Here is an 18241-nt window from a genome sequence, read left to right as displayed (position 1 = left end):
AGTCATTCAACCTTTTGCATGGAGGCATCTGAGTAATGCTCCCCAAGGCCTAATCCAGGGGCCTGGAATAGATGGCAGTTGTTAAAAGATTGTGGAGTTTTATGCAGCAGATTATGGAAACTCTGGCTGATTAATAATAGCGAAGGAGCCATATAACATGGGACTTTTTTTTTTTTGGTCTTGATGCACGTCACTTTTCCTGTGTCTCTATTTCCCCTTGTAAATTGTTGGTAATAATACCTGCCTCCTGTTGTGGTTGGTGATTAATGAAGTAATCTCCCAGCCTGTGGGCAAAGGGGTTGTGGGCACAGCAGCTACGACAGGGAACATGGGAGCAGGCCCCTAAGGGGAAAGGAACGGAGAAATACTAACTTGCTCTAAACATGTGTCCCAGACACGCCCCCTTCCTCCCAGAATCCAGGGGTATCCTTGCTCTTTCACTTTGAAGTCCCCTTTCTGGGTCAGAACCCAAACACCTAACGAGAGTGAAACCTGTTTAGAAAACGTTTGAAATAGCACCCTCACTTGGTTCCCCTGATGCGTTCCTTGTAGTTTAGAGTCTGGGTTTTGGGGAGACCCCTCCTTCACGTGTTCTGCATCTCTGTTTCCCTCTGACTTGGGTTTTGATTTGCACATCAGCCCCTGGAAATGGGCTGGGAGGGGAGCCCCAGGGAGGCCCTGGGTACCCTGGCTGCCAGCCAGCTTTCCTTCACAGGGCGCCCCCTCGCCCTCCCCCGCCCCTGTCCATCATCCTGTGAGCACAACCCCTGGCCGGGCGCCCATCTGGGCTGGTGGGCAGCCTGTGGGTGGCCGGGGCTGGAGCCTGCATGCTGAGCCGGGCATGCCCCCCCCCGCCCCCCGCAATCAGCTGCAGGCTTTGGAGGCCTCTGTAAGGTCCTTCCCCACCCACGTGAGCCAGGTCCCAGCAGAGACTTGGAACAGACTGCAGAGCAGCGTTTTCTCTCATAATGTAGAGACCATTTTCTCTCTAACCATCTGCACAGAAGGGAGAGCTCGGGGTGAGGGTATCTGTCCGCGACCAGGATGCGGCCTGTGTACATCGAGAACGTCTCTGTTAAATGCCCCGCCCCGGCTTTAAGACCAGTTATACCCTCTTAGTTCCTCTTGATGACATAGAGTTAAACATTGAATTAAGGGAATCTAGTTGAAAACTACATGATGCTTTATTCTGAAGCTTTTTCACAGGATTTAGAGATCGCAAAAGTGGAATCTTGTAGGGAGGTTTCTGTGGTTTATTTTAATAGACATTTTAAGGCAGTTTTAGGTTCACAGCAAAATCCAATGGAAAGCAGTCCCCATATACCTGCCACGTGGACAGCCATCCTCCCCCCACCCTTAAGCCTATCCGAGAGGTACATTTGTTTCCATCGAACCTACACTGACATGTCATTGTCCCCCAAAGTTCATTGTTTCCATGGGGGTTCACGCTTGGTGCTTTGTGCATTGGAACCAATCAATGGATTATGGCATGAATCCACCCCTTCAGTATCACTCAGAATAGTTTTCACTGTCCTACAATCCTCTGTGCTCTGCCTGCTCATCCCTCCTCCCCTGTGAGCCCTGAGCATAGAGGATTTTAAAAATACAGTGTTAGCCTGGCCAGTATGGCTCAGTGGTTGAGCATTGACCTATGAACCAGGAGGTCGGTTCGATTCCTGGTCTAGACTACATGCCCAGGTTGCAGGCTCAGTCCCCAGTGTGGGGTGTGCAGGAGGCAGATCAATGATTCTCTCTCATCATTGATGTTTCTACCTCTCTCTCCCTTTCCCTTACCCTCTGAAATCAGTAAAAAATATATTTTAAAAATAAATAAATAAAAACACAATGTCAGACAAGAAATTTCTCTGTGATCAGTTGCTTGTTTTTCCTATGGAACTGCTTCTGCCGGGTAGAGATGACGTTGTCAAGGATTATATTTTATTAGCAGAGGCTGTGTGTGTGTGTGTGTGTGTGTGTGTGTGTGTGAGTATGTGTATGTGCGTGTATGAGTGTGTGTTTGCGCATGTATGAGTGTGTGTGTGAGAGTGTTTGAGTAAGAGTGTGAGTGTGTGTGTGTGACTTCCTAATCCCCCAACTGCTGAGGGCATGCTCAGCCCAACCCATGTTAATTAACAGGGAAATGCTATTATTTTGGGACACTGATTACTGGCAAACCCCACGGAGCAATCTGTTTGGTGTATCCCAAGGGATTTCCGTGTTAAAAAATGCACAGGGACCTTTTTACTTTCTCCTTTCTTTCTTTTTCCTTCCTTTCATTCTCCTTCTCCACGAACCTCCAGATAAGAGGCAGGCCGGAGCCTGATTTTATTACCATCACGCACTCTTCATGGTCATCTTTTAGTATTTGAAAGGATCATTTGTTAACTGGAAATGGTCAACTTTTTTTCCGTGGGCTTTTGAAATATAATTTTCAATTTTTAATTTGATTCATTTAGATGAAATCATTAATCAGGGTTGAAACTGAGTTAATTTTCTGGAAAATAAATGAGGTTGTTAGAGTGAACATTATTAAGTGGGCTCTTTGTGAGGCAGGGATAATAGCTGGGAACGGGGAATTCTTGGAGAAGTGCAGCATGTGGGCAAAAATTGAAAGGATTTCTTCCCCTTGTTAAGTGGAATAATTTATTTTAAAAATTAGTTAGATCGGAGGATTTTCAGCATTAAGCATTATAAACACCCCATTAATTATATTAGAAATTGTACAGAGCAAAGTTTTGAGAAATTACAAGGGACAGACTTGGTGTAAAGTTCTCTTTCTTACTGTGAGGTGTTAAAGGCCTGTACTTTCTAATGTGCTTTTATTTATTTTTCTTTGAAAAGGACGTATGACCCCGTACAGTAAGTCCTCACTTAACATTGTCCATAGGTACTGTCGCTTTAAGCGAAAGGCCATATAACGAAACCAGTTTCACCATAGGCTCATTGATATAAACAAGAGTTAATTAAGTTCCTATCGCATCTCATCAATGTTGTAACCAAATGATGCTAAAGAAAACGATGTTATTCAAGGACCTGCTGTACAAGCTTTCATATACTTTATCTCTTAAATTTCTTTTCAGATTTTTAAAACCTGTGCTTGCGGCTTTATTATAAAACTAGAGGCCTGGTGCATGAAATTCATGCACTTGGTTCTGGGGGAGGGGGAAGGGGGAATCCCTCAGCCCAGCCTGCACCCTCTAGCAATCCAGGAGCCCTTGGGGGGATGTCTGACTGACAGCTTAGGCCCACTTCCCCTGGGCAGCGGGCCTAAGCCAACAGTCAGGCATCCTTAGCGCTACTGTGGAGGCAGGAGAGGCTCCGGCCACCACTGCTGCACTTGCCAGCCTTGAGCCCAGCTCAGGGCTCTGGCTGAGCGGTGCTCCCCCTGTGGGAGTGCACTGACCACCAGGGGGCAGCTCCTGCATTGAGGTCTGCCCCCTGGTGGTCAGTGCGTGTCATAGCGATCGGTTGTTCTGCCTTTCGGTCGATTTGCATATTGGCCTTTTATTATATAGGATAAGTCAGAAAGAAATCATTGGGACCCATTATAAACATCCCAACTTACCATGTGTTTAGTTCCCTGACATTTTCTTCATGATGTGGTTTCTAACTTCCTACAGGCGGTCTGTCTCCCTTTCTTAGCCCCCCTGTCTCTACACACATCACTTTATTCTAAATTCTCCAAGCCCTGCAGCACTCAAGGATTGAGGTAATAACATCCTATTTTAAATATGGGTTCTTTGTTGTTTTGTTGTTGTTGTATTATTTCCTACATGTATATTTTATCTCATAACTAGATTTTTTAAATGTTGAGTGTCAGAATTGTGAGTTTCTTTCTATTCCATGACTACTTCTTGGCACAGCGTAGGCATTCAGTTAGTTCTTTGTGACTGATCCACTCAGTGAGTTATCAGGAAGCCATGGGAGGGAGACCCAGGCCCCAGACTGTATCAGGCCCTTTTCTCTGCATTGGAACCTTGATCAGATTTTGGCAATGAAAGAGGAAAGTATATTTTGCTAGCTTACTGTGGGGCACAGTGTGACTTTAAGTGACTAGGATGGTGAGCAAAATATCCTTCCCCAGGAAATGAAGAAGCTGAGGTTTGTCTGGACACTCAGCCACTGCAATACAGGATTTAAGTGAGATGCAGTTCACAGGAGAAGTCTCTGCTTATAGTTATGGTCTCCATTTCTCACAGTTTGACACTGTAGGTTTTCAATATGAACAATTTCCACCAGGGCTTTCAGTTGACATTCCATGTAGAGAAGTTCCCATTAATGCAACTCAGGAGATTTTTACTGACACTTTCATGAATGCCATGTTAGCTACTTGCAAACACACGTAGCAGCTACAGTCAACTCAGCCCCCAGATCCAAGCTCACCTACTTAATGCCTAAGTGTGGTTGGCAGAAGGAATGTGTCATTCGTCTGTGGCTCTTCACATATGTTAAGTTAAAGCCTCTGTTTCTTTGAGTGGTTTCTCAGGATCGACAGAACCAGGTCCCTTCCTTCATTTCGAACCTCCTAGCGTGTCCCTCCACAAAAGTCTACATTCCCCAGTCTGCACCGAGTGGCCAATAGAACTTGGTGCAGTGATGGAATGTTCTGGAACTGCACTTTCCAATATGGAAGCCCCTAGGCACAGGTGACTATGGAGCATTTGAAATGTAGCTAGTAGAACTGAGAAACCAAATTTTATATTTCGTTTTCATTCATTTACATTGAAACGAGGATGGCTACGTGCTAGACAGCAGTGCCAGATCCTCTCTACATTTGCTCCTCTGCCGCTTCTGTTCCCTGAGACTAAAATGCCCTTCCATGCTCTTCCTCTCTCTTTGTAACTTCACATCTTATCTCCTTGAGGACCCCAATACTTCCTTGACTTCTCCAGAGAAGTTAAATATTCTTCCTCACCCTCCTCCAAGGGCCTAGCCTATTCCTTGACTAGAAAGTACGCATTATGTGGCTGTAATTGTTTATCCGTATGCCTGCCTCCCCACCAGAGTGTGAGCCCTGGAAAGAGTACTCTCATGTTGCCCATCCCTACCCTGAGACTGGCACAAAATAAGCACTTTATATATATTTGAATAAATTGAATTGGATAAATATATTAGGACAAAGATAAGACCAATCCCTTTTATTTTTTAAAGTATATTTGATTGCTTTTTTAGAAAGAGAGGAAAGGAAAGAGAGAGAAGGATAAAAACACTGATGTAAGAAACATTGATCAGCTGCCTCCTACAAGCCCCCTACTGGGGATTGAGCCCTGACCAGGAATGTGCCCTGACCAGGAATCAAACCAGTGACCTCATGGTGCATGGGAGGATGCTCAATCCACTGAGCCACACCGGCTGGGCCAATCCCTTTGAGATGTAATAGAAAATTAAATGTGTGGTCCACTTGTTATTGTTGTTATTACTATATTGGATGGGACATGTTTAAACATTTTAGAAATGCAACAGAGAAGATCTCTGGATGGCCAGTATCTGCCCTTTATCGCAAACAGGGTAGAGATCCAAGAGGTCAAAAGGCAATGCATATTCTTAATTCATCAACCTGTACCCTGTGGTATTTGCAATACATTTAACACTGGGCATTGTATAGCTGTAGTACTCAGGATGCCCTGGCCAGATCAGATCCGGTCCAAGTCACACGGTAGACAGATGCAAACATATGCCGCTGATTGCAAAAAAATTAAATTTAGTTACTGTTTGGATGCAGAAGCCTAAGCCGAGACTCACTTATTTTGGAACTGACCGCATTGTAATGGTTCAGCCATCTGTCCCACGTGTGAAACATTCAGCGCACATAGGCCGGTGGCATTGACATTGGCGGGCGGTGTTGGCCAAAGTGAATGCAAATGTTTCATGTTCACAAACAGAAATTGGTTTAGAGCTCGCTGCGCTGTTCCCCCTCCTCCTTTGCCCTCCCCTCCTCCCTCCTCCCCATCCCTGGCTCCTTCCACTCCCAAGTCCTCCGTGAGGCATCAGAAAAGAGAAGTGAGCCCTGGCCAGTTTGGCTCAGTGGATAGAACATTGGCCTGCAGACTGAAGGGTCCTGGTTTGATTCCAGTCAAGGGCACGTACCTCGGTTGCAGGCTTGATCCCAGGCCCTGGTCTGGGCACATGCAGGAGGCAACCAATCCATGTGTCTCTCTCACATTGATGTTTCTCTCTCTCTGTCTCTCCCACTCCCTTACACTCTCTTTAAAAATCAACGGAAATATATCCTTGGGTGAGGATTAACAACAACAACAAAAAAAATCTTTAAACAATAAAATAAAATGAAAGTGAAATGAGGCCACTGGGCCAGCTAATGGCTCAGCTTCCACGTCCTGATTGTGAGAGAGGCTCCCTGGTCCGTTTCAATCCCTTTCAAGCCTCCTGCTCAGACTTGGAAGACGGAGCACTAGCCCCTCCCTCTCTGAAGCTGGACTAGGGCCTTTTGTTTTGTTTTGTTTTGTTTTCACACCGAAAATAAAGTGTTCACATGAGCTCCTTTGCCCAGAGAGGATTTGGCAGTTTTATCAGGAGAAGAGAGGGGCGCTCCAGGATGAAGAGTCCTTGGGTGACAGAAGTCCTGATTGCTTTGGGCAGTAATGTGATGCGGTGTACACAGGGGAGAAGCGATGGCCACGAGGGCATGTAGGGAAAACCGCGCAGTAATCGTGTTATATGTTGTTCTTCATCTTACTTTCTCGGTGAGCCCGCTGACCCTAGGGAAGGGGTGACTTGTGGTGGGGGTAGGGAGAGGGGGGGAGCGATGTAAGAACACATGTGCTTCTCCAGAGGAAGTGGCTGTGGATAATCCCTGGCTCCTCTTTGCATGGGCTTTGGGGCAGCTTGCGTCAAAATATGCATATGGACCTGCCTAGCTTGGCTCAGTGGTTGAACTTCGATCTATGAACCAGGAGGTCAGGGTTGGATTCCCTGTCAGGGCACATGCCAGGGTTTGCAGGCTCGATCCCCAGTAGGGGGCGTGCAGGAGGCAGTTAATCAGTGATTCTCATCATTGATGTTTCTCTCTCTCCCTCTCCCTTCCTCTCGGAAATCAATAAAAATGTAAAAAATATGCATATGGAACAGGGCAATCACCCTTGTATTTCCTCTGTGGTACTAAGGCCCCCAACTTGTTGCAGGGTTGTTGTTTTTTAATTTTACCATTTTTCTACCAAAATTATGCAAAGAACCAATGCTATGAATACTTTGTATAATTGTTTTCCCCAATCTGGCACTGTAGAAAATAAAATCTTCACTTGATCCCAGAGGGCTTTGAGGCAATAGAAATTCAGCATCCCAAGAAATCAGAAGTTGAGATAAAACAGCCAGAAATGCCCTCAGCTTTTTCACTGACTTGCACTTGAATGGACAGATAGTTAGGCTTTGTTAAAAGTTATTTGTCGCCCTAACTGGTTTGGCTCAGTGGATAGAGCATCGGTCTGTGGACTGAAGGGTCCCAGGTTCGATTCCGGTCAAGGGCATGTCCCTTGGTTGCGGGCACATCCCCAGTAGGGGGTGTGCAGGAGGCTGCTGATCGATGTTTCTCTCCCATTGATGTTTCTGACTCTCTATCCCTCTCGCTTCCTCTCTGTAGAAAATCAATAAAATATATTTTTTTAAAAAAGTTATTTGTCTCCAAGAATAGAAGAAAGGCACTAAAAGCATAATAAACATAAAATCTGTGCTGTAGCCTTTCCAAGAAATTGACATTTTATGCATTTTTGAGTTAGCATTTTATTTTTAAAACATATTTGAGACTTCATTGTCTGAAATAATTGAAACAGGTTTTTTAGTGTCCATTCTTCTCAGTTAATTTCCTGAATATATTTCATGGGATGGGAAAACAAGTCTAATTATGATGGATCACATCATAATAATATCAATCTCGGACACAAATCCATGTTTGCTGTGATTAAACATTGTTCCATGTGCTCCATAATGGTTTGTTGTAATCATACTGGTTTCCTTTTTCCAAACGTGTATTTCAAATACTTGCTTAGAATATAGCATCCCTCTGGTCTTCCTTAGAAGGAGAGGAAATAGATTTCCCGTTATCACACAAGTCCTTGCAGCGTTCTTCCTGGAGAGGTTTGTAGAAACGTCCCCTCTACCACAGTCCACTCTCCGCAGGATGGATGAAGTGGTTGGTTGCCTGTTGTGATGGGACAGGCGCTAGAGATGCCCAGGTCTCACAGTATCTTCTCTACCAAGATAGAGTCCTGAGATTCCCCCAAAAGAGACTAATTTTTTGTGTTGCAACTTCACATGTTCATCCTTCCTGGGAAGAAGAAAAATGAAGGCGGCCGTAGGGAATCTAGATGTACTGAACGTCAGCTATGTGCCGGGGACAGTGTGAGGCCCTCCAAGGTGTTAATGAAATGTGCAAAGGCCACAATGTGAGGAAAGGGTAGAGCTGTGATTCAAACTCAAACCAGTGATTTTTTTCCAGTCGACTTGATTGTGAGTGGAGGGATCAGCTGATTTCACTCGCTGGTTCCAGGATGCTGAGAGCTGTGGTCCTCTGGTGGGATGGAGGCAGAGGACCACTCTGAACGGTGGAAGGGAGAGAAGAAGGTTTGTGTAAAGTCTTCCCTCTAGACTGGATGGCTGGCCACACAGTAGGGCTGATGGAACCATTGAACCAGTAGATATCCATGGACATTTTGCTATCCTTCAACTATTACAACTTGAGATAGTACTCAAAGAGGCATTCAGTAATGTTACTGTTGTATGTAAAAATAAAATGCATTCATTTCTACAACAGGATTTGAAAAACTAAAACTCTAAAGGATGATAAAGTGCATCCTTAATGCGGTGGGAAATACTCAGAATAGCTGACATTTTTTGTACTAGAGACAGATTCTCTCATTTAATCATGATGAGCAGCTGAAGCCCAAGGGGATAAAGATGTCACATCTGGGAAGTGAGGGAGTGGGGATTTGATCCTGTCTCATAAACTTAAACTCACAAGCCACCAGTAAGTGTTACCTTTACACCCATTGTAAGAGGTTTCCCCTGTGTTTCAGGGTTTGTACCACTATTAGGATTCAGCTGGTGTGAATGGAGTAACTCCTACAATTTTATTTAAACTTACATATAGTTCCTTCTTATTTCAAATCTGCTAACTTTATCAAATAACTTAAAACTCAAAACTACTTAAACTTTGCAAAAGTGTACAGCAAGGTGGTAGACTTGTAATCAGTAGGATTTGTAGGGGCTGATTAGAATTCAGGCAGGGATTTACAGTGGACCATTATCAGAATCCAATCTTCTAGACCGTGGTTGGCCTCATTGTCAGGCACGGTCCAGGTTAAAAAGACAGGGCTCGGGGAGATGGGGGCAGTATCAAGGTTGGAATGGTCTTTTTAATGTCTTTAAAACAATGGGTCTATATTTCCATTTAATTAAAACAGTAAAGTTGTGCCTCAGATAGATGGAAGGCGCCAACAACTATAATTGATTTTGTTCATTTTCTTTTTTAAAAGAAAACTCACAATTAACAATAAAGGACTGTCCATTTTCGTTAAGAAGCAAGCGACAATGGAAAGAAGACACATTATTGCAGCCCCTCTGTGCGTTAGTTGGGATGGCATCATGACTGTTATTCATCCACATTGAGCAACCGGAACAATACCGGCTTATTCCAGGGCAGTTCTTTATCTAACTGACTCCTTCTTCTTTCTCATAATGCGGAACTGCAGACAGTGCCTGGTATGTAGGGAGGCAGCCAGGTGGTACTGTTGCGAGTGTGCTCACTGTCACCCAGGAACCCTCTCAGGGATGGAATCTGCCTCAGTTTCCCTCTTTGTGAAAAGGGAAATAGCAATTCCTGTCTCTCAGACTGGATGTGAGAATCTGATGATACAAACTAGGTGAAATGCTTCCTAAATCACAAAGCAGAACACAGGTATTTTTCAAATGATCGCCTCTGAGAGGTGTTACCAAGATGGCAGCACCATCCTGAACTTGCACTAAGTCCAGTGTCATTAAAATCCATTGAAAAAATCCAAGTTCAGGATACGGAAAAAGAAAATCCAAATCAGTTTTCAAATGGGGCATTTGGATAATATTGCTTCCAGGTAGTACTAACCTTTTGACATCTGGGGAAAAGAAGAGATGAAAAATGAGAGAGGGAAAGACGAAAAAGAGAGTGAGCCATATGTTAAAAATAAAAACATTGCCCTAGCTGGTTTGGCTCAGTGTATAGAGTGTCGGCCTGGGGACTGAAGGGTCCCGGGTTCAATTCCAGTCAAGGGCACATGCCCGGGTTGTGGGCTCGATCCCCAGTAGGGGGAATGCAGGAGGCAGCCAATCAATGATTCTCTCTCATCATTGATGTTTCTCTCTCTCTCTCTTTCCCTCTCCCTTCCTCTCTGAAATCAATAAAAATATATTTAAAAAATAAAATAAATAAAAATAAAAACATTAAGCTCAAGGCATTACTGAAAACTCTAATACAGGGTGAGGCCAAAAATAGGTTTATAGTTGTCCCTATGGAGAAGGAGAGGTAGAGAGAAACACCTATATGAGAGAGGAACATCTCAACCCGGGACCAAATCAGCTACTTGGGCATGTGACCTGACCAGGAATTGAACCTGCTGCCTTTTAGTGCATGGGACATGCTCAACCAACTGAGCCACACCAGCCAGGGTATTTGTTCACTTTGTTCCATTTCTGGCACAAAAAGACAACCTAGGTTTATGTTGTACATAGAGTTGGCTGCTTCTCCAAGGAGCTTTAGTTCTTTGTGGTGGAGGATGGCATTAAGAAGCCAAGATCTAGACGTTCTTGATATTGAATTTTTGTTTTGTTTGGTTTTTGTCATTCTGGAGTCTTTTCCAACACCAACAACGAGTTCTCAGATTCTCCAGACCCCAGCTGGGTGTTTAACAATTCAATTCAGTTCTGACACTTACCTACCTGGAATTAGCATCGGATCCCATAGGTTAAGGGCTTAGTCCCACGAGACTGCCCGCCACTGCCAATCACAAGTTCAAGTATTTTTGACCCAGTGGTTATAAATGGAAGGTTCCCATACCCACTCCTTAATTTTAATAATTTGCTGGAGTGTCTCCCAGAACTCAGGAAAGTGCTTCACTTATTATTTTATTATAAAGGATACACCTGAAGAACAGCCACAATGAAGAAATGCATAAGGCAAAGTATGGGGGAGATTCCTGAGCTCTATGTCCTCCCTGGGCACATCATCCTCTGAGCATCTTAGTGTATTCATCACCTTGGGAGCTCTCCAAAACCTCTGTTGACATTTAGGGTATTTTATGGGTCTTCCCATATGAAAAGGTTGTAGAAAAAACAGTCACCCATGGAGACAAGAGAGATAACGGCAGCATAATTTGCAAGTTTGCTAAACTCAAATAGTACTGACTTCAGATGCTAAAATCTCCAATGATCCATGGACACCATTCAAATGAAACCATTAGACTGAAAATAAATGTGGAATCACAGGTGGAATCCACTTATGTATTGATATTGGTTCAAATTAATTGATGATTGAGCTTTAGCCAGGGGAACACATGTTAATGTCCCATGCCTACAGAGACATGGAGGAATTCACACAACTCTCTTTGCTATAGTTGATGCTTACACTGTTGCTGCTAACATCGGATTTTACTCTGTCAGAGCTTGTGCAGTTTCCAAAGATGTTTAATGAAAAATTAGGATTAATGGCTCACTGTAAGCTTTCTCAGTAGAGTCCTGCTTAGGAAATGGATACATCTCAGCAATCACATACTATTGCGTGAACACTAACTATCATGTATTATGTTCCTAGCAAGCCTACAGCTATCTCTGGTGTAAAAAGGTTTGTTACTAAGGGGTGCGGACACTGTACATACTTCTTGCTCCATAGTGGTTTCATTTTTGATTCCTTTGCTTTTTGTCTCCTTCTGAATTGTTGTGTTTAAAACTGAATTCTCTTTTGAAACTCTAAATATAAATGCTCCCAGAGCCGAAAGGGAGACAAGCCTTCTCTTGTGACAATTAGTGTCCTTATTTTTTTATTTATTCATTTTTGGGTTCATTTAGTCTGGCTAAAATTGCATACATATTCATGTTTCTTATTAAGAACAAAGCTTTACTCTCGGCTGTTTTTCATAAATGTGTCCTCGTAAGCGATTTGATAGACACGCACTATAACTATTGGAATGACAGTTCTCAGAGAAACCTTGGAACATCACTTCCTTTCTACAGTTCACTAACTCCCACCCCCTCAAAAGAAGTCCATATGCTACTTTACCAGGATACAGTAAAATCGCTTCTGCTTTTTAAAATAACTTTATTGATTTCAGAGAGGAAGGGAGATGGAGAGAGAGAGAGATAGAAACATCAATGATGAGAGAGAATCATTGATCAGCTGCCTCCTTTATACCCCCTACTGGGGATGGAGCCCCCCACAACCCGGCCATGTGCCCTGACTGGGAATCGAACCTGTGACCTCCTGGTTCATAGGTCAGTGCTGAACCACAGAGCCAAGCCAGCCAGACTATCCAAATGCCTTTTTATTTTTTTAAACCCCAGATGAAATTCAGTTACATAACAGAATAGCCATTCACTACTCATTGGTTGTCTTCAAAAATATCTGTTATTAGGTCATATTTTCCTCTCCTTGGCACAAACTAGTCTATATGTTGTAAAATCAGATCTGAAGCTTTGTACGATTTCTCATACTTCATCTCCATGGCGATGTGCAACAGGCATCGATCTTTCTCTAATGCGGTAATAAGCTAGAAGCATTTTTCAAACACGGGCACTTTGTTTGCTTGATTCTCGTCAAGAACAAAAGGAAATGCATGTGGCCAAGGTCACCGGGAGGGGAGCGCGAAGACCTGTGCCAGAAAGCCTTCTGCCCTTCTGGTTGATTTTAAATCAGGGAAGACCATTTGGCTCTGGTCTTCCCTGATTTAAAATATGAAGTGTGTTGATGCTTCCAACTGCCAGGGCAGTTGTACTTTGAGTCCATGGGTCAATTCCATCATTTTAAGTACCGCATTTCATTCATAGAATCTCGGAGCTGGAAGAGAGCTCAACACGTGATCGAACTCATTCATCTGCTTCCAGCCAGGAGAGCAGTAGAAATGCCTCAGAAAGGGAACGGCTTCCTTCATTTGTCAAGTGTCCCAAGGATGGGCACCTGGGGTCTTTCTTGCTCAATATTCAGTATCTAACTAAAAATTCTCATCAGTCAGTTTTTCTTAGGGTCTCCCTGAGGGATTTACAGAAAATCAAATGCAGTTTGCTCGTATGATGTTCAGGATGCACATTGAACAAAATTAAATTCTGCTGTCGTTCTTTTTAACAAAGTTTTTTTTTTTTTTCAGTGCTTCTTGCTATTTTGTTGTCTTCAAGTTTTGTGTACCTTTCTAAAGTTAGAATATACTACTATATTAAGGAAAACAGTACACAAGAATTATTGACAAGAGGTTCCTACCTTTCTGTGTATACATTTTGGGTTTAGTAGAAGTACCAAAAGAAAAGCAATCAAATGAAAAACACCTAATTAGTGCATGGCTAGAAAGCACTTTGTAAATTTGTTTATTCACTTAGCTTTTTGAAATATATTTTTATTGATTTCAGAGAGGAAGGGAGGAGAGAGAAAAAGAGAAACATCAATGATGAGGGAGAATCATTGATCAGCTGCCTCCTGCATGCCCCATACTGGGGATCAAGCTCGCAACCAGGGCATGTGCCCTTGACCTGAATTGAACCCGGGACCTTTCAGTCCACAGGCTAATGCTCTATCCACTGAGCCAAGCTGGCTAGGGCTCACTTAGTAATTTTTAGTGCCTTCTAAGTGGCAGGCATGTGCATGATGAGTAATATATAAGTAATACATACACCAAATTCGTTTGGCTGAATTTTAATCTTTGGAAGCTGTTTCAACTAAAATGTCTTTTCTCACCATGCCCTCAACCCTCAAATTTTGGGGGGAATTAATATGAATATGCAAAATAAATAAAATATCTTGAAGTTTGATTTTAACCCAGATTGCGTTTCAAACGTGTAGATAGACCTTGTGGGCAGGAACGAGGAAGAGAAGGTGGTTTGGGAAATTGCAAGGAGATTTCCACTGGAAGTTCTGCCTCCTCCTTCATGAGGGTGTCCCACGTGGAGGCCTTCATCCCAGGGTCTGGTCTTGAGCTGCCTTGTGACCGGAAAGGTGCGTTTGTCTCTCATTGGCACCATTTAGGATGCAGTGATACCTCCCGGCATTGTGCACTGTTTTACCCCTCCCCTTCTTACCCCCCACGTAACAGCAACACACAGCAAAGTGTACCAGGAAATTCACGACCTGGTTCAAGTCCAGGCTTTCCAACCACGAGACCCGGCATATTTGGCATCTGGAAATATCACTAGTGTTCTCTGTATTCTTTCACACACTCTTTGCACATCCTAATTTAAGAAGAAATGCATGGACTGTGGACTCCACCAGGCTCAGCACTTTAATGCACAGCTTTCTTTTTGGCCCCGGGAGTATGCATTTCCCCAATGTTTATTATTATTATTTTTAAAGATATTTTTATTGATTTCAGAGAGGAAGGGAGAGGGAGATAGAGATAGAAACATCAATGAGAAAGAAACATCATCGATTGCCTGCCTCCTGCACTCCCCACACTGGGGATCAAGACCGTAACCCCAGGCATGTGCCCTGACCGGGAATCCAACCGTGACTTCCTGGTTCATAGGTCGATGCTCAACCACTGAGCCACACAGCCAGGCAGTTTATGAAATATTTAATAGGCAAAAAGAAGGAAAGAGAATACTTTCTTTTATTTTCCTTTTTTAAAAAGGCAGTCTCTGTGTTTAGCAAATGCAGGCCAAGCATCTTCTCTCTCGTTTTTTCTGACATCACACAAAGTAAGAAATAGTGCCCTTCAAATGGGAGATTTCCTTTAATTACATCGGGAAGCAATAGTGGTCGGTATTGCATGTTTAATGTAATGTTCCGCATGCCCCTTTTTCTTTCTTTCTCCCCCCCACCCCCCACCCCTTCACAGCCACCTCATCTTGAGCAGAAATAAAAGGCTCAGGGCTTGTCAGCATCAGTTTATAGATAGCTGTTTAAAAATAATGAGATATTGGCTATTGTAAGGCTCAGGGCCGTCTTGCCAGACTCATTTATTTCCATTCACCTTTTGTCAGAATCAAAGACAGAAGACATTCAATTAAAACGTGTCACCTGTTGCAATGACCTAATTTGTACGCCTATGTGTCACAGATTAGGGCTCTGTGCTTCTAAGGAAGTACTTTTACCCCCGATGCAACAGTGTGCCCCCTGCAAAACACTTTGTCTGTAGTTATTTCAAATTCCTTTTTTTTTTAAAAAATATTTTTTATTGACATCAAAGAGGAAGGGAGAGAGAGATCGAAACATTAATGATGAGAGAGAATCATTGATCGGCTGCCTCCTGCACTTATTTTGGAACTGACTGCATTGTGATCAGTTATTAAAAAGAGAGTTTCACCCAATATTTGGGTGAGCCCGCAACCCAGGCATGTGCCCCGACTGGGAATCGAACCGTGACCTCCTGGTTCATAGGTTGATGCTCAACCACTGAGCCGGTGCACGAAATTCATGCACTCGGGGGTGGGGGGGTCATTTATTTAATACAACTCTTAATTTAGTAGTCATTCACTTCATTATCTTTTTTTAAAAAGTATTTTTACTTTAATGTGAATCTTTGCATCTTTCATAAGTATTCCAGGAAGGAGTTGTCTTTGCAGTTCATGTGTACAGCAAAGCTTTGTTTGGGAACAGTAACTAAGGCGTGTTTTTAATTTGGGAAAGTAGGCTAGGATATCCTGGGTAATTCTCCGCAGGGAAGGTCTTTTGCTCTTCTATGAAATGCCTCAGACTTTGCACTGTTAAAAATGCGAACAATACTTTTGACTTTGGACTACATCATATAGAAATTTGCATTTGGGCATAAAATGCAGACTTAAAATTAGCTGACTTAGAAGCCCTGGTGCTGAACTGCTTTACGTATCTTGGAGTTTATTTGCCTCCCAGCATTTTTTTTTTTTTTTCCTCCTTGCCCTAGTCTTGCGTTCCCAATTTTGTAAATTCTGACAGTGTGTGAGATTTGCAATTCCCTTGTGGCCACGTAGGCTCACGCAGTATTTGAGAGAGGCAGCAATGTGGGAGGAAATGCTCTACTTGTAGGTAATGCCAACTATTAAAATCTTTTAGTAAAAAAAAAAAAAAAAAAAAGATAAGGGCCGTCTCCACCTGAATGGAAAATCCAGATGCCTTAATTAACTTCAAATCCTGTCAAATATTGGATACAGTGGGTATCTTATTTCCTCAGAGAAATCTTATTTTTAAACTTTTTCCAAACTGGCTTACAAGTGACATCGAAACAGAAATTGTTTGTGTTTAAGATTGTAAAGAGGTGAAATTGCCCTTTCATGGAAATATTTGGATTAGACTGGTGTTTGTTTAGAGAAAATCTGGATTTCTCAGGTCCTGATTGCAAATATTGTTATTTTGTTTGTTTATTTGTTTCTGTTAAAATAGTTTGAGGCTTTTACGTGTATCAGGTTAATTGGATAATTATCAGTTCTCTTCTCAAATTTGTATTGTGTGCTTAAAGCAAACTCAGGGAAAACATTCTTCTTTTTGATGGAATTTGGGTTCATTTCTCTGTCTATTCTAAAATAATCACATACATAAATGATATTATTAGTGACAGGAGTGAATAGTAAATAGAATGGGATACCAAATAATTCTATAAGTCACTTAGGCATCATATAGTATCATTATTTGGCTTGTGTTTTTTGAATGATCTTACCACTCCATCATACCTCAAATCTGTTTACATACAGAACTGAGGCAGGCTAGACTGTCAAACTCCATGGGAATGGATTTTCAATAAATAAGCATGATGTAACATACCTTTAAATAAAATAATATAGCAATATTTCAACAAAATTATGAGATAGTGACTTTATTTTCCTTGGCATTTTAAGGTTTATAAAATATTTTAGTATTACATTTGTATAATATCCAAGTGCATTAATATATTAATACTAGGGGCCCGGTGCACGGGATTTGTGCACTGGTGGAGGGAGGGCGTGGCCTGTGGGGATGGCCTGCTGTGGGAGTGCTGCTTATCCTGGTCAGTCAGCCAAGCAGCACTCCCACTGTGGGAGCGCACTGACCACCAGGGGGCAGCTCCTGCATTGAGCATCTGCCCCCTGGTGGTCAGTGCGCATCATAGCGACTGGTCGACCCATTGTTCTGGTCGTTCCACTGTTTGGCCGCTGGGCTTTTATTATATAGGATAAACATTAGATCATCACAACAAAACTTTGGAGAAAATATTGTCTTTCCATTCATCTTATATGTGGAAAAGGAAATAAGTTAAGGAACTCATTGAAGTTTACAGAGCTAGTTAACAAAAGACTTAAAAAACAACTCAACCATTCTGATTTGCAAATTATGCTTTTTTTTAAAACATACTCTTCATATACTATTTAGGGATAGTTTATGATGCCATTGCATATAGCTTTTTTGTGGCATTCACTATTATTTTCAGTGAATACGTAGTGTACCCAATTTCTTTGTTTTTTGATATTTATTTGTCTAAACCTGCTTAATTGCTCTTGAAGTTGTCTACTGATTTTAGTTCAATTCTGCTTTGATGTTTCAATATGGCATTTCAGGCTTTGTCTAGAAACCAGTGTGTGTTTGTGTATTTCACTAAAAGATCATCAACTCTCAAAGTAGTATTTATTATTAAGATAATATAAAAATTTGTGTTTATTTTATGGATCACTAATAATCCTTACCATTTGTGTATATATACTGACCTTTGGAATTCACCTAGAGATTTATCAGCCTTTCCCAAACTGTTTCCTGCACCTCAGGTAACCCATAACTCACATGTCACGTGGTATTAATAATATTCCCCAAACTGGGTCCGTAGTTCGATTGGTTTGCAAAAGCACTGCCTAGGCCGTATCTCCCTCTGAGAGTTTCGCAGAGGCTGTGTGCTTATTCAAGGCTCTGAGAGGCCCTTCAGTAAAATAATAAAACTAATGATGCTATTAAACCAAATCTATTTTGTACTCAGTTTGAAATATGCCAAAATATGTGCAATGCATTGCTTGGTTGAATTTATTAATGGAGAATTTTACACAGTTTAAGATACAACCTACTACCCAAAAAAGAGGCTCTCTCCTCGCTCTTACTCCCAAGTAACCTTGTCTTTGTTTGACAATG

General features: G+C 42.4%; 1 protein-coding gene across 15 annotated transcripts in view; it reads left to right on the top strand.

The window, feature by feature from the left end:
* ESRRG (estrogen related receptor gamma) overlaps window positions 1-18241 on the top strand; it is a 429120-nt gene that overhangs the window by 359446 nt on the left and 51433 nt on the right. The window lies entirely within an intron of this gene.

Source organism: Cnephaeus nilssonii (genome assembly GCF_951640355.1).
Source record: "Cnephaeus nilssonii genome assembly, chromosome: 23".
Classification (NCBI taxonomy): Eukaryota; Metazoa; Chordata; class Mammalia; order Chiroptera; family Vespertilionidae; genus Cnephaeus; species Cnephaeus nilssonii.
This window is presented reverse-complemented; position numbering and strand designations above follow the sequence as displayed.